This window comes from Falco biarmicus, chromosome 1, assembly GCF_023638135.1.
Source record: "Falco biarmicus isolate bFalBia1 chromosome 1, bFalBia1.pri, whole genome shotgun sequence".
Classification (NCBI taxonomy): Eukaryota; Metazoa; Chordata; class Aves; order Falconiformes; family Falconidae; genus Falco; species Falco biarmicus.
Genome location: NC_079288.1, coordinates 106637245 through 106658634, shown reverse-complemented (window position 1 = coordinate 106658634; position 21390 = coordinate 106637245). Strand labels below are relative to the sequence as shown.

The 21390-nt window shown below is 39.4% G+C and overlaps 1 protein-coding gene and 1 long non-coding RNA gene across 2 annotated transcripts in view; one reads left to right on the top strand and one right to left on the bottom strand.

Moving 5' to 3' along the window:
- LOC130157592 (uncharacterized) overlaps positions 1–21390 on the top strand; it is a 76052-nt gene that overhangs the window by 16528 nt on the left and 38134 nt on the right. Inside the window, exon 4 of the long non-coding RNA XR_008824947.1 lies at positions 8213–8357. This is a non-coding gene — a long non-coding RNA (uncharacterized LOC130157592). The remainder of the gene's footprint in view (positions 1–8212; positions 8358–21390) is intronic.
- Positions 1–21390, bottom strand: part of SYNPO2 (synaptopodin 2) — a 95919-nt gene that overhangs the window by 44822 nt on the left and 29707 nt on the right. The window lies entirely within an intron of this gene.

Here is a 21390-nt window from a genome sequence, read left to right as displayed (position 1 = left end):
TGTAGAAAATAGCAAAGATATGTGAGAATAACTAAAAACTTCAGCACTTCCAGATCTGCAATGCAATTTCTTAAACAAAACAAAAAAGACTGGATTCTGTTGCTGTTCCTCCCCATAAACAGGAGGGAAGAGGGGAAAAGTGGACATATGCTGCTGCTTTAACTGTGAGATACATGGTATGAGGTATAGTGCTGTAAAATAAAAATGTGTGGGCTAGCTGTGGAACCAGAAAGTGGGATAACTGTATGAGGAAGGTGCTGAACAGGTATACCTGGACCATGTCAGCAACCACGATCGTCTAGGAAGAGGAGTTTGCAGGCCCTTAGATGGGGAAAATGGATGGGGGAAAAAGAGGAGGCAGAAAGAGAGAGTGGGGTGCTGAAGTTGGGAGACTGTCTTCAGCTCTAAACTGCAATCATATGGCTTTAATTGTTATCCAGAACAAACTGAATACATACAAGTGATCTAGGAATGAGCTGGTTTAAATTTCTTAGACAAAATCTGTCGTGCCATGGCAAATCCTTCACATCAATGTGATTACAAGTTTCCCTGACAAAGTTAATCTTGTTGGGAGAGACCTCAAATATGCAATCTTCCATAATCATTAATTGTATATTCCTGATTCTCTGAGTCACCATAATGACTCTTCCATTAATACAGTCAGAGGTGATATCAGAGCATATAATTACTTATGTTTATCCTTTTGAAACACTGACACACTTGATTTTTCCAGGCCTCTGGCACAGAGCAGCATGTTCTGCCTTAAAGAAATCAACATATCTATCCAGAGGCCTGCTGAGACTATTTTCCAAACTTCTGGATGTAACTTAGAACGAAAGCTCATACTGCTTTTGCAGCATCATGATGCATGGAATGTGCTGATGTGGACACTGTTTTGTTATGGGTGGCAGTGTGGAACTGAGGTTCCAGATTCAGACAGGGATTGGAGGAAAAGCCCAGACTTGAGCATTTTTGCTGCGATGAGTAAGGGTGTCAGGTGGCATATAAGCACCGTTCTTGTAGTGGGTTGTGCTGACAGAACCCTAGGGATTAAAGCGGCGTTAGTAAGCACGCTTATTATTTGCTGTATTGCAATGTTGAAAATGATGAGAATGGGAGGATGAGCATGTGCATCCAGGTTGTGCTTTTTAGGCTAATTTTTAATTTCAAGCTGTGAAATGGGGATAAAATTTTCTCTTGCTCTGGCTTGTTTGTCCATGCTGCTGTTTGTCCTGACTGGAGTTGGGGTTATAGGCTCCAGAGCCGAGGCTACTTTAGCTGGCACTAGCAGAGATTCTGCAGTCATGCTGGGAGGCCAACGTACCATCTTCAGTTAAGGCAAGATTATTGCTGAGGTACAGCCTCATTTGGTTTGAGTTCTTCTAACCTGAGGGCGGTTAGAGGGTTTCAGTGCTAGTCATTGCTTCTAATTCACTGCTGTAATTCTGGTCAAAGGGATGGGACAGGAGAGCAGAGCTCTCACTGAGAGAGCTTGCATTCAGCCATTGTTAAATGGTTCCTAATTTTAATAGGTGGTTCCTTGCTTTGCCTGGACTGCTCTGGGCTTGTTGTGAAGCTCAGAGCTGTCCTGAGGTTTGTCCGAAGTTTCAGCTGTGGCTGGTTTTCCTGGACCTCAAGTCTGTAAAAGAAGCTACATAATCTAGGATTTACTGACTTCTCAGGAGTTGTTCATGAATGAGGTTTGAGGCAAATGTGCAAGTCCCAACTATGGCTGATTAGAGAGCATGCAGAGCCATTAGGCTGAGTCTGATAATTCAGTTTTCTGCCAGGACAACTTTTGGCTGCTGTTTGGCACAGAGCTGTGCAATAGTAGAGAGTGTGTGATCCCAGGAACATCACTGGGAGCTTCACACCACTTCTGGCATCTTCATTGCTGTAGGTCACAGGTAGCAAGGAAGGGAAGACGGTCTATTTGAATAAGAGAAAAGACTGTTACCAGCTGGAAAGTTACCCAGTGCTATAAGAACAGTGTTGAGATCTGAAAATCTTTATGTCTTGGTGGGGGAATAGTGAGTTTGGAGATCTTTGTGCTTTCCTCAGTTTAATCCAATGCATGTTTGTATAATTTGATGGTTTGGCCTGTAATCTGCCTTTCAGACTAAGCAATGTTTGGGGGGGGGGGGGTGTGTTGGTGGAACGGATGGGGGGCAAATGGCTTCTTAATTAGCAATAAATCCATCCTACTAGCAGGCAAATGAGCCACTCGGCCACTAGTGTGCACTCTGTCCAACCCACTCATTCCTAGCTTCATATCCTGTTTCAATTACTCTGCCCTGTGTGGCTCCCCGTCTCATTTTCACTCCATTGGTCATCTGCCCAAACTCTCTTGAAGTGGGGGGATGGGGAACAGGCAGAGAGGGAAAGGAGGGGGAGTAAGGTTCTCGTTACAGATACAAGAAGAAATATTTATTTCTTTAGAACTAAACTACTCCAGTGACAGTTAAAATGAAATTGTTATTCAGTGTCCTCAGTCAGTTCCATGAAATGGTGTTGTTTATGGCGATCCCTTAACATTATGTCCGGAGTTTGCAAATACACAAGCACAGCATATGATCAACCTCCCAAAAGGAATAGCAAAGGCAGCATGAAGAAACAAATGCCTTCTTACAGGTTTCTGTTTCAGTGAGGGCTGTAGCTATCACTATCAATGATGTCAAGGCTATACTGAAATGTGTGCCCAGTGATGTATTTCTTGCTACTTGCCTCACTGCTGAGGCAGCAGTTCAGTCAACACCAGAAGGATCATGAAGAGGTAACCAGAAGCTTTGCCTCTCTTCCAACAGAGAAAGCAGTGGCACTGTGTTTATTATGAGAGCTTTCTGTGTACAATGCTCAGTATAGTTGGGCTGGATCTCAAATTACAGAGCAGGGGGCTTTGGGGACTGCATTAGCACGAATGAATCGGACTCTTCAAAGAAACCAAATGACACCAGCATCTGTTAAAGGCAGCATCTAGATAATATACATTAAACAGTTATTGTATTATGCACAAATAAAGTGGCCAGATCTTCAAAGGGGAGTGCAAAGCTCCAAGTCATTGGAGAAGTATGAATCAAACAGCGGCCCAAACTCAGCTGAGAGCTCAATACAAGGACTGAGTTCCAGCTCCCATTGCTTGCAGTCATCTTTAGCTGGACTGTTCCACTAAATAAAACTCAGTCAGACTAGAAAAAAAATGGTCCTCTGTGAAAGCTGGTAGTTATTTACTAGAATCTCACATTAAGTTCCACCATGTTATTTTCTCTTAAGCCATTTCTATTTCTTTCACTTCTCAAAATAAGTCAGCTAGATTCAAGTTTCTCTGCTTCCCTGGAAAGTTCTCTACTGACTTAATTTCAGAATTGCCTCTTTCACTGTTTCACCCAAATTTCGCTATTTCCTGACATTTCTCTACTTGCCTGATTCCTTATATCTCCGACAGTTTATGGACAAATTTATGTTGCCTAATGGATTTAGTAATAATTTCTATTTAAACAAAGTATGGAAATTCAGTCTTCTAACTTACTTAGCATCCCCTCATGCTTAGGCCATGATGTTTTGAAACAACCTTTAAAAACTGAGGGCAGTATCTGGCCAACCCATCTTCTTGCTTAGAAAAGAAAGCTCTGCTAAACTGGGTGAATGTTTTGTGAATGCCAGTACATAGGTTCCCTTAGAGGCCTTCCAGTGTCACCTGGCTGCTGTCCAGGACAGTGCCTTTCTTTGTGAGTCGTACAGGAATTTGGATGTTCAGCAGCCTCACCTCTCCCTGGTGGCTCAAATAAAGCTGGCCAGGAAAGCAGCAATGACTGCTCAGAGGGTGGGCGTACACCAAGGATATCCATGCCTACCAAGGCAGGTCAGTGGTCTGCTTCTGGTTTGCTTTCCCAACAGAGGAGACAACATTTCTCTGCTTGTGCTGGTGGCCCTAATGAGGGGGGAAACGGTGGCTGGAGACCCTCAGGAGGTGTTTCTGAAGGCAGGAGAGAACTAGGAGACAAAAGTATGCCTTCTGCGGGCTTTGCCACTTGCTTGATAACAACACTGAGCAAGTTATTTAGATCTGTGCTTTTAATGAAACAATTAAAACCCTTAATCTGATCTGAAGGTTTCCTTATCTGAGTGTCAGGGGTTTTTCAGGCTTAGAGTATGTTCAGAATTTATCTTAGTTTAATTTGATCAAGGTTGAAATGGTTGTAACTGAATTAATGCAAACTGTCATGTAGAATTCTTCCTTCATTTTTAGTGGCTTAGTCTGAAATGGCTTTACCTGAAGATAATTATAAAATAAATAGGAATAAGTAGGTCTATTGCCAAGATATACTTTGCCACTTCCTCAGTTCTTTCCTGTGTAGATAATACTTGAACCTATTTGTCAATTTGTGCATTTGTCATAAAATTGACATGGAGGTTAGTATTCATGAGCTGCCTTTCAGCACGTAAAATCCTGTGTAAGGGTATATATCAGAACTCCAGTGTGGGGCCAATCACAGTAAAAAAATCAGTATCTTGCAAGTAGAGTATGACACTTGCCCTGGAACAGAAAGCTGAAAGATCCTCTCTCAAGGTAGGCTAGAATTATATACCTGTCTCCTCATGGAGATTTTAAGAAAAGTACTTACTTGTATTTGTTAATTTGGAAATAACATAAAATTGAAAGTGCTGTTAAATATGCTGCCGAGGAATATTACAGTGGTGGAAGAAAAACTTTTGGCATGGCAAATGGATAGTTGTAGTCAGAACACTGAGGAAATGCAGTTTTACTCAAACTGTAACTGTGGAAGCTGAGCCAGATTTCTGGCTGCCGTGTCAATAGCCCATCTGTGGCTGCTGCCCTTGCACAGTTATGTCTGAGCAAGCCTGACACAGGTGCTGAGCTCTGTTTAATACTTGTGGACATAGTGCTCTGAAGAATTAGACCTTCTATTCTTACTGTCAGGTGTGCTGGCAGTGTTGGCTTTTTCTGTCCCTGACTTTAAGGGCAAGTTGTCAGCATCTTCAAAAGCTGGACCAAGAGGATTTGTGTTCCTCTGCCCTTTCCTTTCTGTGTGCTCCTAAGAGGAATGTCTGTGTAAGGACTGTTTTCCTATTTTCATCTGTCCTCCTTTCCTCAGTGCGAGCGTTGGGCTTAACCGAGGGTGTCATGCCCAGTCAGGCAGTCTGGGAAAGGCAGGCATGAGGGCAGGACCGGGGAGGGGAAAAGAAAGGGTGTTATTTTTGTAGAGCTGTAAATCCAGCACCTTTTGGCAGTGCTGCGTTCTTTTTTTATTGCTTGTTTCTAAGAAGCTATTGCTGCAACAGTGCTGGCTGCAAACAAAGTCTCGTTTACTCAAAGTTCATGACAGGACAGGTCATGCATTTTGCACATTTGTGGCGGAGTTGTGAAAGAAATAGAGAGGGTGCTTTCCAAAAGCTTCAGCTTGAAATGCAAGGGTTTCCATGCTGCCTGGAGCTTCAATGTCAAAGAGATTTCTATTTTTAGAGATTGATTCTACTCAAAGAGCTATATAAGGCTGTGCTGGGGAGACTTACTTTTTTTTTATAATATATGAGAATACTTGTTACTGAGTGGGGAAGAAAAATTCTGTGTAAAACTGGAAAACTCAAAGATACTCTGGCTTGGATGTCTTTTGTGGGGAGAGAGAACTGAGATGAGAACTGAAGACCCGATATTTGGTCCTCATTATTCTAACATCTCTGTCTTGAAACAAATTGCTTTAGCTGTTAAAAGCATCAGGGAAGGCTGTTTAGCATAAGTGATGATGCAAGGGGAAGAGAGTTCCAAGCAGAGTTTGGTCCCAAAAGACTGCTTGCTGGTCTAACAGTTGACAACACTGGGAAAACACAACAAATTACTGTCACATCTTTGTGGCGAATTAGGTAAACATGATGTTATGCATTCAGTCTCTCCAGCTACATTTTTCTTGGTTACCCTAAGCACAAAGTGCATCTAAACTGATTGGGTGCTGCAGAAAGAGTGGTCAGGTGAGCCAAGAGTAGCAGTCACAGTTAATGGCAGAAGAACAGAAGACTGTCATGAATGCTCGGTTACTTTTTTTTATAATATATGGCCTTCTTCTGAAGCCTGTTTTTTCCTCATAGACTCATCCAGCAAACACAACTCTGTTACTCTTAATCCCTACTTTTGTACGAATAGGTAGGAGAAAGGTCTAAACAGAACTGGTTAGACTTGTGCTCTCTAACTTTCTCAGCGTCATTTCTACTGCAGTTTTAAGAGGAAATGTTTGGCTTCCAGGGAATAACTTGTCAATGAAGCTATGGGAGACTTACTGGTCTAGTCTAACTTTCCAAGGCAGCCCAGGTAACGCTGGTTTTAGCAGCTGTTGCTGGTGTTAGCACAGCGGTTGGGGCCTAGATGAGGTAACAGCTAAACTAAGGATGCTGGGTCTGTTCCTGCTGTAGTCTAACCCAGCTCCTACAATGAAGTCTAAATTGGAGGCAAGATTAAACTGATGCTAGTCTTGTATTGGGTTTTCACTTCTGTTTCTGTGTTGCCTAGCTATGACATAACCCTGTTTGTCTTCATGTGAATAAAATGATGCATAGATAGACTATCTGAATTAGTGGCGAAAAAAGGAACATAAGGGAAGGCAGCAGCCTTGTGTCATGCAGAAGGTGAGACAGGGCAGGCTAGTGGGTGGGGAAGATGAGGTGTAGGCAGCAATTGCTGATTAGTTTGAACTAGGGAAATCCCTTCATCCACTGAACGCATGGAATCAGGAGTGGCAGGAGAAATAACATTCTCTACTTAGACACTTGTTATTCAGAATAAATGAAACTATTGACACTGAAATGTCCATTTAGAATGCTTTTGAATGGACTGATATACCAGTCCAGGCTTATTAAAAGTACAAGAAGCAGTTTGAGCATTTTTGAGGACTCTAGCCAAACCATTGCACACTCAGGTACCTCTGCAGGTTCATTGGTGAAACCAGCTTTTATTTCCTAACGCCATGGCTTGTGAATATAGGGCAGGAACAGCACGAGTGGCTGGCATCGGGGGCCTTTGTACGATGGGTGTGCTGGAGCCGCGCCTGAGGGCAGGGGAGAGGGCAGCCTGTGAGCTGAGGGGAGGGAGGCGGCGGCGGGCGGCGCCCTTCCCGCGCTTTTCGGCGGCGCAGCACTGCCCCCTGGCGGCGGCCGGGCAGCCAGAGCAGCCTGTGGGCCTTCACCCTCAGAACATCGACCGGCCCGGGCATGGGCTGTAAAGGCATGTAAGCGAATTGCAGGAATCGTAAGAGATTAATCGTGATGAACTAAAGGAATTTAGACGTAACTCGGCTGTGTGGCCGTGCCGTCAGCAATGTCACGTCCGTACCTGGAGCAGCGGCACAAACCCAGCGCCTCATCCTTCCCAGTCTGTGTCAAAGCAACTAGCTCTGCTTTGAGCTGAAACTTTCTTCTCCCTTGCTCCTATGGAGTGCCTCTGTGCCTTCCCTTGCCTCACTGAGAAAGCACCCAAGATATCTTCCCGTGGCAGTCCCCTCTTCCTTCCTGAATGTCATCATTACACTGGCCTACTCTGCAGCAAGGGCATCTTCCGAATTTGATCCCTTTCACAGCTGTCTCCGGCAGGAGTCCCAGGCTGCCTCTTCTCAGTTCCTGAACAGTTTCCTTCTGGGATTAAACAAATCTCTGTGCTGTTTCCTGAACAAGTAACTGGTTGCCATTTTAGAGGTTAAGCCTGAATTTTCTTGGCTATGCATTCAGATGGCAATTAACTTTATCCTTCTAGTTTTTATTAATAAAACTAGCTATTTTTAAAACATGCCTTACTAATATTGTGAGTGTAGTACATCTGGTCAGTCAGTTGCCTTAGTGCATTCTCAGTGAACTTTCTGAGTGTGATTTCCACTGAAAGCGTCATGCTCTACTTGTAAGATACTGTTCCACACTTGCGTTTGCTTTCATTCTGTTAGCTGTGGTACAGAGAGAGTACCACTGGTGTTCCCTAAATAAATAAAAACTTCCATTCAATTAACATTAACTGTTTAATAATGGCGTAGATCTATTACATACATCATTTACATAATAAATGTATATTAATGTATTTTTATTTCCATTTTAAATGGAAATGTAGTAGATGCCTAGTCCAAAGCAGTAATAAAGGACTATAAGCTCCAAGCCTAACTTTTGGACCAGAGAAGAGGTAGTCTTAATTGAGGTAAGCTCTCTTTTTGTTTGTTTACAGCAAGGTGTATGAACTTGCATCAGTTGAGTGTTTTCCCCTACATTGGCTGGGTATGTTGAAGAAAAAAAGCGGAAAGGGCTGAAAACCAAGGAGTCATGACTTCTGACAGGAAATTTTAGTCATCATCGACTGATCATCTAAAATGGTGAGTATAAGAATACATATTTGATCAATCAAATTGTTTGTCTATTTTATTTGGAAACTCTTAATTTATAACTTCAAAATTCTATTGAATTCCATTAGAAACTGACCCTGCAATTTTTTTCTTTAACTTTATTCTCATGCACCTGTAGATAAGCATGCTTTTGTTTTCAGTGCATAGTATTCTCTAGCCATTTCAGGCAATAACATATCCTGCAAATCAAAAGGAAAAGAAGTCTTTAAAGGATATAGTGAGGGAGGTGGAAAGCCCAAGCTGTTCTTTAAGACTCTCTGGAAAAGCAGCATCTTCTTACTGAAATGCTGCTGTAGGAGACAAGATTAAGCAACACCATTATGCTGTAAACAAACATCATTGGTCTGTAAGTCTTGATTGTACAACAATTTCATCAGGCCTCCTCTAGATAGCTGAAGGTTAACTCAGTGGCACAAAATGCATAATGTTACAGAAAACAGCTGTGTTTTCTGTTTGGGTAAGCCTGAATTTAGTTAAGGATAAAGATTTGTTTGAAAAGCCACTAACTTCCAAGATATTTATAAACATATTACTAATTCTGGAGCCAATTTGTATAGCTTTTTTAAAAGCATACTTGCCGTAGTACTTCTTCTAAGAGTCCAAAAGAAGCAGTGAAACAGACAGGATTTAAAAAAAAAAAATGAGACTGAGGGAAATGCTAACTAATTATTTTTGTATTAAGTACTTCTGAGTTTGGAAAAAGCAACTGTCTAGGCAGTGCTTATAGTTGTTTTATTATTTAATCAACATTATGATATTTAAGATAATTGTTTCAATCATTCAATGTAATGCAGGCAGGTGAGCATTTTTTAAAAAAAGGAAAAAAAAAAGTAAAAGGCTGAGGGTGGTGGTCAATAGACTTCCCAGTAGGAGTTGTTTATATCCTGTTTCCCAGAAAGATGAAGCTCAAAACTTTCCACAGTCACTCTGAATTAGCTAGGCCCAATATCAAGGATGACTACTCAGTTTTTATGAGATATGCCTTATAAGTGCGTTACTTGAGCGTCTTAAACTTCGTAGTCTTGCTACGACCAAACTGTAACAGCTCCCTTTCACTTCTCAAGTATTCACCCTTTCAAAATGCTTGTCTCGGACTAAATAAAGATTTCTGATTTTTGTCCTGAATAGTATGGAAATTTCTTTGAGAAGAGCAGTCTTTTGAGGTTTGTGTCCTGGCTTTTTTTTTTTTTTTTTTTTCCTCCACCCGTCTCCCCTCCAATGTCTGACTTCAATATTATCTTTAATTACTTCCTTCTGGTAATGTGTGTTTGTGTGTGATCATATGTGGTTGTCATTAACACTATATATGTAAGCATCCAACATAATGAACACTAGGTAAATAGGGAAATTTGCCTTTCACCCCACTATTCCTGTTCCTCTGTGGTATGGAAAAAATATGAATAAAATTATATGTATGCTTTATGATAATCCCATATAAAACCATAGCTGAGACTATTAAAATTGTACTTTAACTAGTTAAACTTCTATTTCTAGCTTTATAAAGTCGGTGTGGTTCTTTTAAGTATGTTAACCATTCTTTTCTTTTTTAATACAGTGGTCATATCTTTTTAAAGAAAACTGTACACACAGGATATTTTGGTCTGAGATTTTACTTGAAGAGTTCACTTTCAAGTTCAGCTGTACAAATACTAAATTTTTGGACAGGGAATCAAAATTTCCTCATATGCAGGAAGATATTTTTTATTCAGAGATCTACATTTGAAGCCATTCGGTAGTGTCAGCAGAAATAGCTGGCTGCTGTCAGTTTGGCACAGTCCTCAGGGTGGGGAGTTTGCTCTATATGTCTTTGAGAGCACCAAGATAATGATGGTAATAATGGTTGTGTGTAGGTGATCATGGCCATGGTGGCTTTGACCGCAACAAAGTCACTGTGTGTGATGGTAACTTTTTTTTTTTTGAGGTTCAGTATATAGATTTCAATGTTGGAGGTCTGGATGCAAGCAGCATGTATATGCTGTAACTGACAGGAGGACAATAACTGATGCTGACTGGGCTCTTTAGGAGGTCTTGTGGCAAAATATATAATAGTTGAAGTAGCTGGTAGTGATGATGAAAATAACTGAAACAGTCATTCACCAGCCACGTGTACAGCTAAGACACAGAGTAAGGTCTAGGGAAGAGGCCATGCATCTTACTAAGACAGTAAAAACATTATCTGGAGAGGGAAGAAAGACTGACAGCCTCCTAGCAGGGAATGGGCAGTGTTCAGTATGAGTGAGTAAAGAGGTTTTTTCAAATGCAGTCTGAATGTGGCTGCTTGAGAAGCAGCATCAGTGAGGACTCTTGCAGAATACAGTGTATGATAGTTGCTTAAAATTATATTATTTTTATTATATTTTATTATTATTTTTACAAAAAAAACCACAAAACCAACCCTCAATGTAATGTTCTTTCTGAGGATTACTAATTGGCTGCCTGTCTTCCTCATCAGTTTCTCTCTGCATGTTACTGTGATCCCTAGAACATCTTAAGATGCAGTGTGACACTACCGGTATACTTTGAACAGAGTAAGAAGTGCTCAATAAGCTGTTGAACTGGATTTGCATATTTGTGAAGCAAAATTATGCTACTGGAATAGACATGATGATATTGTAATCAGCTGCTATAGAGATAAAAATATGCTTGCCATTTTTACCTTGTTACTGCCCATATTACCGTTATACCTCTAGTGAGCTCAGTGACCTAAGTACCATTACATTATGCCATTACATCTTAAATACATCATATATTTGTATACAAGTCCCATGGGGTTTTTTAGTACAGTCTATGTTGTATACACGGTTCAAAAGCTGCTCGCACATCTAAAATCTGGATCTGTGTATCATGTTAATCATCACCCAGAAGGCCCAAATATCTCTTTGAACAAGATATCTTAAATATTAAAAGTAGGATGGTGGAATCTGATATTGACATTCAACCTTATGTTTTATTACCTTACAATAAGGTGAGATATTATGCTATTTTAGTGGGTTTTGAAGAGCTTGTCCAGAGCTGGAGCATGTGCTTTCCACTATGCTATACAGATGATACACATGAAGTCTTGGTTTCAGATGTCAATATCTGATTAGTTGTCTAGGTACCATTATAGTCCAAGATGTCTACATCTCACTTCAAATAATGTTTCATCACATGAATGTATTGTTTAGATCTTAATTAACTATGAGGCCTGAAGTCAGGGAGAGGTTTTAAATGTTACTAAAGATTCAAGACTCTTCATGTCATAATTTCTTGGTAATTACTGAATTGTTTTACTCCTGTTGCTTGGGTGTATGCACATACTGTGCCCTTTGTACAAAGTGGTATAATGTAGTTCAAACATTTTACTTTAATGAGATAATAACAATGACCTTGACTCTAATTACGTGTTACTTTTACATGAAGCTTTACTACCAGTACAAAGTTTAATTCTCCTTAGGAGGCGAGGCTGCTGTTTTTCTTGTTATGGGTTTTCTGAGTCAGGTTACATTACAGTTGTGGTGTTCAGAGAAGTTGCTCCCTTCATGGCTTTGCTCTCAACTCAAGCAGTAGAGGGCAGTGAATCCACTATACAGAAAACAAAAGTGCCTGATTGTAGGAAAATTGTTACTTGCTTTCCGTAGTCATATTTCTTAGTCATTCCCTATCAGAAATGGCAACTGTAGGGCACACACAAAATGAATTATAAATCTATGTAGGTATCATGGTGATTTTTTTACTTAATAGACAAATACAGGCATAATTAGATAAACTATGATCATTTTTAAGTAATTACCTGCAGACCAGAGTACTGTTTGCTATGTTGCAGATGTAGTTTAAAACTACCCTATGAATTTTTAGTTGTTGTCTTGATATGTTGCAAAAGGGAACAGAAAAACAAGGCAGAGGGGAAAAAGAAAGGGAGATTAAGGGCCAAAATTTAAACTTGGGGAAGGTGGTACTGAGGACATGAAAAATGTATTACCTGCAGCTACAGTTCTGGCTGGCATTTTTAATTTTTCATATCTGAATTTTTTTTTACAGAACTGAAATATGAATGCTAAAAGCTGCTCAATTAAGGTGAGGGGAGCTGTTTAAAAAACAAACGGAACAAAAAAAACCACAACCAAACAACCAAAACCAAAAAGCAATCTACTAAAACCCAATCTATCAAACCAGAAAGCTTAGGCCTTTTCCACATGAAAACAAAGACATTCTCCCCAAAACTATTGAGTTTAAAACCCTGATTTCCAAAGAGGAATATTTTGCTATGAAGTATTCAAGCAGATATATTAAAAGCCATCCTAAAATAATTTCTGATGAAGGTATAGCACATTCATGTTGCATGTTAAAAATATTGCTACTTATTCAGTCAGTGCAGTTTTCACATTTCTTAGTATGATGTTTACAGTCTCTTTAGACTAACAGTAAGAATCAGCAGTTTGACCTAGCTGAGATCAGGATGTTTTATCTTTTTTTCTTACAAAGTCTATTCTGATACAGTATTTTTTTTTGTGTGCTTCTGTCTTCTCACATGTTGTTTGATGTGGGGATGTAAGGATTTTCACCATATCTCTCTAGGCGGGAACAAATCCCCATGGGATTGAAAATTTGCTGCTATTAATGACAGATCTCCTGTGAGTTTCTGTATTTCTTTACACAAAGCATACTATGCTTTACTGCAAGAAGATTCTGTCTTTGATTAGGAAACTAATAATATTGTGCTCATAGACACCAAAGAAGGTTTTTTCTTACAGGCCTTTCAAGGCATTTATCACTATTGTCTGGCTGCACTTTGCAAGTTCAGATCCTTTAGAAAACAGTATTATTTATTTTTAAAAAGTAACATTCTACATTCAAACAGTGTTAGAGGCTTATGTCATGGATCCCTTCCTGTGAGATTTTTTTTTTTAACTGTTCAGTGAAGCAAGAGTATACACATAAAATTGGCTAATGAGAGCCTACTGGGTGTGATTGTTGGCATTATAAAGGACCCATATTCAAAATTATCTGGAAAAGGGAAGACAAAAAGTAAAATGATATAATTCATTAGAGTAATGCAAACTGCTCCGCTTGGGAGTGAAATAGAATTTATAAAAACAAGAAGTGTCTTGCTGACATCAGTTCAGCTGCGGAGGTTCTGGAGGACATTTAGTGTGCTTCTAAACTAAAAAAGGGAAAGTAGGTGCTAGGGGGTTTTGTTGTGTTGTGGTTTTTTTCCTTAAGGAAAGAGGGAAACATGATCCTGGGCCATATTAATAGGATAGCTCAATCTGTAGAATATGTGAGGTAATTATTCATCTTTATTTGGCACTGTGAGTACTCTGTCAAGTTCAGAAAGTTGTGGGAAAATTGGAAATGGTCCAAAGTAGATCAGCAAGTATGCTAAAAGAGTTAGAAAGCATGACCTATGAGGAAGCTGTGTAGGAATTTAGTGTATTCAGTCTTTCTCTTTTGGGGGGAAAAAAAAAACCCAAAACACAAAAAAGATGGGAGATTGGAGGGAGGGAGGACTTAACTTCTTCACAGCAGGAAGCTCTTATAAAGAAGGCAGTATGATTGTTTGTTCTTGTTTGCAGGCTAAAACCAGCAAGAAATCAACTTTACATCAGAGAAAATTTAAGCTTGCATATTCAATATTTCTGAGGATGATGAAAGACTTCACTAAATTAGGGGTCCTTGAAACTCCTTCACTGGAGGATTTTAGAAGAGTTCAATCAAATTTTTGTCAGGAATCGCCTCTGCTTATTTAAACCTCAAGGCTGGAAGCTGGTTTTTAGTGGTTCTTGAGTTAATTTTTACTCTGGATACAAGTCCTAATTCATGATGACTGAGGTTTTGACAAAGTTCAGTTGCAAGACCTCATGAGAATAGTTGGTAGAAACGGGGTGGTTTTGGCTCAAGTCAGTGGAGTATGTAGTCTCTCAAGGTGCAAGCATCCCCAGACATCTATGATCAATGATACAGACATCTAAATAACCTTATGAGAAAGGGTTAAAAACAGCCAGGAGGCTGGTCTACAGGACCTCACCAAATCTGTAGTTGCTGCAGTAACTGAAAAGGCCCATACAAACATGCCATGAATTCTACTCTAAACACAGTCTTGTTTCATCTTACATGTATTTTTGGTAGAAAGAGTGCCTATAACATGAATCCTTGAAAAAGCAGGACCACTTTACCTCTGTGTCTGACAAAATAGGATAACAGAAGATAAATGCATTCCTTTCTGCAATAACTTAGCACTGAGCTACTTGGATTCTGTAAGGTCCAGACTGATTTTACTGAAGAGAGCAGCAGCCATAGAAGGTGGCGTATTATATGATCTCTCCCGTTCTTTTGGGGTCAGTACAGGCAGCTATATTCTGTACTAGAGAGGATTCAGCAATAATCTCAAAAAGATTACTCCATTTGCATTAGCAAGCCTGTTGGTGACTATAACGAGGTCTGGTTATGAAAAGTAAGACTCTTATAGCTCCCAGTGCCTTTATCAGTACCTTTCATCTAGACTCATCTGGCAAAACTGATTACAGATCTCTTTTGCTGTTGGGAATGTAATTACCTTCTAAAGTATGGCTAAGATGACTTAAGTGGCAGAATGATTCAATGAACAAGTGCTTCATTTCTTTCCTGGCCCAAGTTCATATCTAATATAGAGAGTCTGGAGTGATTTTGACGTCAGCTTAATCCCCTGCAGATGCTTGCTCACCTTGCATTTGGAGAATACTTAAGCATTATGAGCGACCTCTGTTGAAGAGGCCCTATGCATTAAAAGAGCAGATCAAGACTGAAATACTGAGGAGAAAACAGGCATGCACAAAAAAACTTTTGGGAAGTCTCTTCTTGTTACTGTATTTATGCAGTGAGATGTAAGAAGAAACCAAAATGCTTCCTCGTGTGGATAATGCCATGTAATTAACTATTCCTTTTAGCACTGCTGTCTGTTCACCTGATCACTTCCTGCATCTAGACTTGCTCTGAGAAGCGATGTCACAGCAGCAGCAATGGCTTCCTATTTAGACTGTCTAGTGCCAAATGGCAAGAGATTTTCTAAAAGATTCATGATACTTGTAGTTAGTTGCTGCATATGTATGAACTATAGCTGCAGCTCTGAGGAGTAAGTTTGGGAATGTACATACGTATACAAGTGGACCATGAAATGATAAATTCTTTACATTAGTCATAATTAATCATAAGGAGAGATTTATGCTTTATCCAGCTCTGTTCTCCAGGTTTTCCTTAAGTTTCTGTTAAGAAAATGTAACAATTTATGTATTTGGAAGCAGCAAAGCATATAACAGTAAGAGAGGGGGAGAATTTACTACATACGAGATACATTCTTATAAGGCATGACACCATATTTTAATATTTGCTTGTAGTCCAGCTGGATATTTGTTATTAAAATGTCTTCTCAAAATCTCTTGTAATAGAGTAGAAATCCATCTTAGATGGCTGGCTAACTTAGATGGAGTCGGCTTAATTATGTCAGTTGTCATTCCAAAGGCTGCAGCAATTTCAAACATGATGCATAAAAACTGAAGCTACTAAACTTGAAGATACACCAAAAAAAAGTAATGCAGTGGAAACTCAGTTTCCTGGACAATTAAGCTTTTTTTGGTTTTGTGGTTTTTTTTTTTTTTTCCTTTGTAGGCAATTTCTTCTCTCCCTCTGGGTATGATAGCAGCTTAGTAGATAGATAGTCAGTGATACCATCTTCACTAGACCCTAATTATCTATTCTTTTCTGAGAATCCTCTTGCTCTGTGATTATTCTGAATTATACCTTGCCTTATGGTACATTATAAAAAGAGGAAATGCCTGAAAGCATGCTATGCTCTATGGATTACATAGCCTTCATAAGGTTCATTTGCTTAAATTCACATTCTGAGGAAGAGGAGAAAATCTTTGACTAAGTTGAATGTACATAAGGCACTGGAGCTCGCAATTTCTGACTGTTAACTGTTAATGATCTCCATCAGGTTCAAGGCCCTTAGACTTTTTTCTTCTATACCTCTGCTTCTCCTTTTTCTGTAACTCAAAATTTATGATAAACCCTGCCAGCCAGCTGACTTTCTGCAAATAATCTTTGTTTCTTGCCAAGCCTACCCTTATGTACAAAATGGCACTAGTCATTTTTCAGTACCTATTTTTACTCGGCAACATGGGGGGAGGGAGGAGGGGCTGCTTTTAAGCCAAATTCTAGGCAGAATGATTTAGTTGAGAGTTTTGAGTTCCTCTTTCCACACCCTATTGTTCAGCTTGATCTCAGAAAGTTATTCCAGTTTCAAATGTTGTGTATCACAAGAAACAAATGCTTTCCAAAGAGGCTGCCCATACCCTCTAATTCTGCAGTTCCTAGCATAGCTGTTACTGGAGTTTGTTGTAGAGATGATATTCCACTGTGGAGGAAAATTTTAAAGGTGTAGGAAACCGTGCTAGCTTCGTTCTTTTATTTCTGTAGGAAATGGAGGAGGGCATAAGGATAATGGCATTTCTCTTCCCCCCCCCCCCCCCCCCCCCCCCCATCCATCCTTACATGTAACACACAGGTACCCTGGCCTTGCAGAAGCAAATGAGTAAATTGAGAGCAATGTCATGAAGGCACCTTATCAAATGTGGAATAAGTTAGTATGCATAAACTTCCATTCAAAGTATTAAGATTTTTTAAATTATGAATTATTTCAAATATGTTCAAAGGAAATATGATAAATTCAAGCCAGTTTTGACTACCTGACAGTATTGCGCTTAGAGGAGCTGGGAGTGAGTTCTCCAGGTTGTGAACAGAAAAAATATTCCATTTTCTTCTGGAACAACATTTGCTCTCTGCACCTCATTCTTGCCTGTTTTCACACTCAAATGAGATGAAGTGAGAAACATTAAACACAGATATTAAGATGTTTTCTTACAATTAATCACTCTGAATAAGAAGAATCTGATTTTTGGTGAACTAAATTTATTAGAGAAATCAGAAATGAGATGACATCTTAGAGCAGGGCTATATCTTAACATAAATAAATTTTGTATTTCTTTTGGAACTCTGCTGTCCCAAGCCAGATACGAGAACAAACAAGACATTAGTTATATTTCCCAGTATGAAAGTCCCTTAGAGCAGTCTACTGGGAAAAGTGGGTCTGAAAACCACTGGCATTGTCTCAGCCTAAGCTATTGGGGTTGTGATGAATTAAAAAGGACAACATTCTAATTTTAGTAGAGTTTTAAGTAGGCTTATGAGAACTCAAAAGAGGTTCGAGCTTGCTCACTCATAAGGAAACAACTGTAAGCTGTTGGGAGTTAGTTGTGGCAGGAGGCTTGGCAACCATCATGACATGCAAGGAAACAGTCTGTAGGACTGTTATGTGTTCCTCCACATCAGATTGCACCCAATAAGTGAATGAGACCACCTACCCCATTCCCTCATCAGGAATTGATGTCAGAGTGTTAGAATGTAAAAGATAATAAGCTGGATTTGACATGCAGCTGGGAAAGGCATTGTCTGTGGAATCTATATGCAACGCAGAAACCCAAGAAAAGACAGGGCAAAAGAAGTATCTTCTCACTTACTATCTATCTAATGACAACCATTGTCAACCATTTATATAAAATTGCCCCTTTACTTAAGTTTTGCTCACTAGATCAAACATTTCTCTTACTTTCCACTTAAGGCATCTCTTAGCTATATTTTGTTGAATCAGCAGTGTTTCCTTTGTTTAAAAGAAATGAGTCAATCCCATAACAAAACATTCCTCGCTGTTTTTCCTTCTTCTGTTTAGTTGAAATGTGCAGGCTTGTTCTGCAAGCACAGACTTAGGGATTTCCAAAAGCTAAAGGTCAGCCTGAAATCTCACAGCATACTTGCTGTATAAAAGCCAAGCAAGGAAATGTTCAAAAAGTCTTCAGAGAGCATTATCCTAAAATATAAACTTAGAGTCACTTCAATCCCATGTGCCTCATGGCCTTGGATTTTGCCTTTTTTGCAAAGGATTTTATTAATATCAATTCCTTTATATCCTGCAATCTCCAAATAAAACAGATTTAAGACATTATTTTTACAGTTCTTCCTTTTCCCACAAAGAACAGGGGTACCACCTTCTAGGTGAACCTCTATTGGCTGTTTTAAACAGGTTGAATTGTTTCAATGTAATAGTGAAGTGAATTATTTTTTCTTTAGGCTATGTTTTGCCCTCAGAATTCCTTCTTTTGTGATGTGTTCTTAAGGTAAACGGACTAGGTATTGAATACATACTTTAATATTCTGTAGTTACAGTGGATCGTCTTAGCAGTGCTACCTGTCCTATGTAATTCTGTTACCAGGGAATGCACTGGGATCTCCCCAGCATCAAATAGGGGACTTGCGCTGATAATAAATACATTTTTTGGCTTTTTTACCTCGTTATCACTGCTTAAAGCTCTTGGGGAGAGTTCCTCTCCAAAGTAAATACAGAAAAATATAAGTGCATGGACACCCACACACGTTTTCAGATTACTACAATTGCTGCTGAAAAGGAAGTGTTTCCAACAAGTCTGCTTATAATTGGGCCTAATTCAGTGCTTATTCTTCCAAAGCTGGCTATAAAAATATATAGTAATTCCAATTAGAATTATTCATATTCTGCTGTGAGAGAGTGAGATTTACTTTTCACTTTCTGTAACATTCTCCACAAAAAGTTGTAAATAGCTGTGCAAACTGATAAAAGACATATATTCCTTCAGTAGGAAAATTGTACTGAGTGCATCTCAGTAGTACTCGGACAGTGTTTAGTGGAATGGGAAACTGAACAAGAGAAAGAAGGTCCTTGGGAAACTATTGTCTAAATATGTTGCAAACAAATGGGATCCAGTTTGTTTGGAAGCCTTATTCCTTATGGTGCACTAAAGCTAAACAGCAGGAGGTGAATTCATAAATCATGTCAAGGAGTAAAGCAAGCTGGAAAACTTTAAAGTCATTGTGTACAAAAGTCCTCATTAGCTCACTAGTGGTTTTTTTGTTGGTTTGTTTTTGGGTTTTGTTTTTTTTTCCTCTCCAGATAAATCAGATAAAAATAGACACTCAATAGGGGGAAAAGCTTGCAATGGCTACAGTGGGAACAGAATTCACCCTGTATACAGCAGTTTCACATTCCATTTAGAGGCTATAAACTATTCTTTCCAAACTTTTGTATAAGGTCTCATTCTGATAATGTTCTATGCTCAAGCAATTGTAGTTAACATTACTTGTTGCTTGCATTTTCTATGTAACTCTGCCCTTTTGGTACTCAGCATTCGAAACAGCAGCACTATGAGATCCTCTGAAAGGATTGTCCAGATTTATATCCTCAGCAGTGCTTGACAGTATGTGTGTGCAAGGGACCTCTGAGCTTCATCTCAAGCTCCAGGCCTTTGAGTTTCCATCATCACTACTGTAAAAAGATAAACTTATGATTGGCAACCAGACCATGCCAGCCCAGATCTGAGATGCAGCTCTCACATAAATCCACAAGGAACTAAAACAGCCAGACACCAGGCTGCCAGACAGCAGGCCTGATCCAAGTTCTCTTTGATGTAAAATCGCTAGCTGAACTCTGTAGAAAGTGATATGTGTGTAAGATTAAGGCAATAATTTTTAATGCCTTACATCTACATTACACTTTTAAAGTTTAACAAGCTCGGGGTTTTTTGGAGGTTTTTTTTTTCTCTGATGGTGAACTGCAGTTCCCTGTGCAAGGCTAAGGTTATTAACTCTTACCATTTTATTATCATTATATCATTTTACCTACTCGCTAGTCTCCTGCTGCTAGAAAGTCCTTCACTCTGCTCTGTTTTCCTCTTTCCATGTTTATGTGGATACAGTCTTTCCCAAGACATTTTGCTATCTATTTACATATTTAACATGATATCTTTTTTTCATTATTTTAATCTCTGTCTCCTAGAAACAAAAAAAGAAAACAATTATGTCTACACGTAGTTTACATGTAGATGGGAGAAAATGACTGCCAGTTCTCTGAGCACAGAGTGTCTAGGTAGTTGATTTATTCTAAGTTGGATAAAGTCTAAACAAAAAAATGTTGCTCGCATAACTTTTGGATAAAATTATGGAAGAAAATTCTACATTTCCTCCTTGAGGTGAACACACGAAGAAACCCCAGTACAGATGTTGCTATATTGTCCTAAAATTTCTTTCAGTGAAAGCATCTCACAGAGGGTGCCACTATGCTGCAGAGAAACTTGGTGATATCCACTGGCCCAGTTACACTGAAATAGTTATCAGGGCAGAGCTTTTCTGTTTTAGAGAGACCCTAAATTTAGTGGGTGTTTGCTGTCTCCTAGTCCTAGTAAAAACAGGGCTTTCTTTGAGGTTTCTAGTCCAGAAAGGTCAGCCACATCACTGCCCCTTTGCTGAAAAGGGGAAGGAGTAGGGCACCACAGACCTTGATCCTATATTAAACAGACAAAAGAAAGGCTCTGGTTCCCACACAAAGTAGTGATGTCATGCAGTCATACGCTTTCGGTGCTTACACAGGTGGAAAAGAGGGTCAACACCTAGATCTAACTGCAACCCCTATATAAATTCTCTTTCTAGATCCCAATTAGCTCCTAGACAAAACCAGGTTTGCGATTCTGCATGTTCATTCACCTCTAGCCTTCTCAGAACTTCTTTTGTAAGTCACTGACTTTTCCCTAGATGCTTCTGCAGGCAAAAATGTGAGGGACTTGCCGAGGACTTGGTGTTTAGAACTTATCTGGGTAAATAGCAAACCAACAGAGCAAGTTCTGTGGGGCATGCAAAACAAAAAATTGCCACATGAAGCTGACCTATTTAGATTTTAGGACTGGTCTCAGAAGAGCAAGGAAAAAGTAAACTTAAGCTTATAATTCCTTAAAGAAACTGTAAATTGAAAGCGAAATAGAAAAGAAACTGTGGTTATTCCGAGTTGCACGCTCAGCTAAAGAAATATATTGTTTTGTCACATGGATCTCCATACATGAATCCATCTCTGAACATTAGAGAGAAGATACAACCTTCCTGCTAATCTTCTGATGAATATTATGTGTGA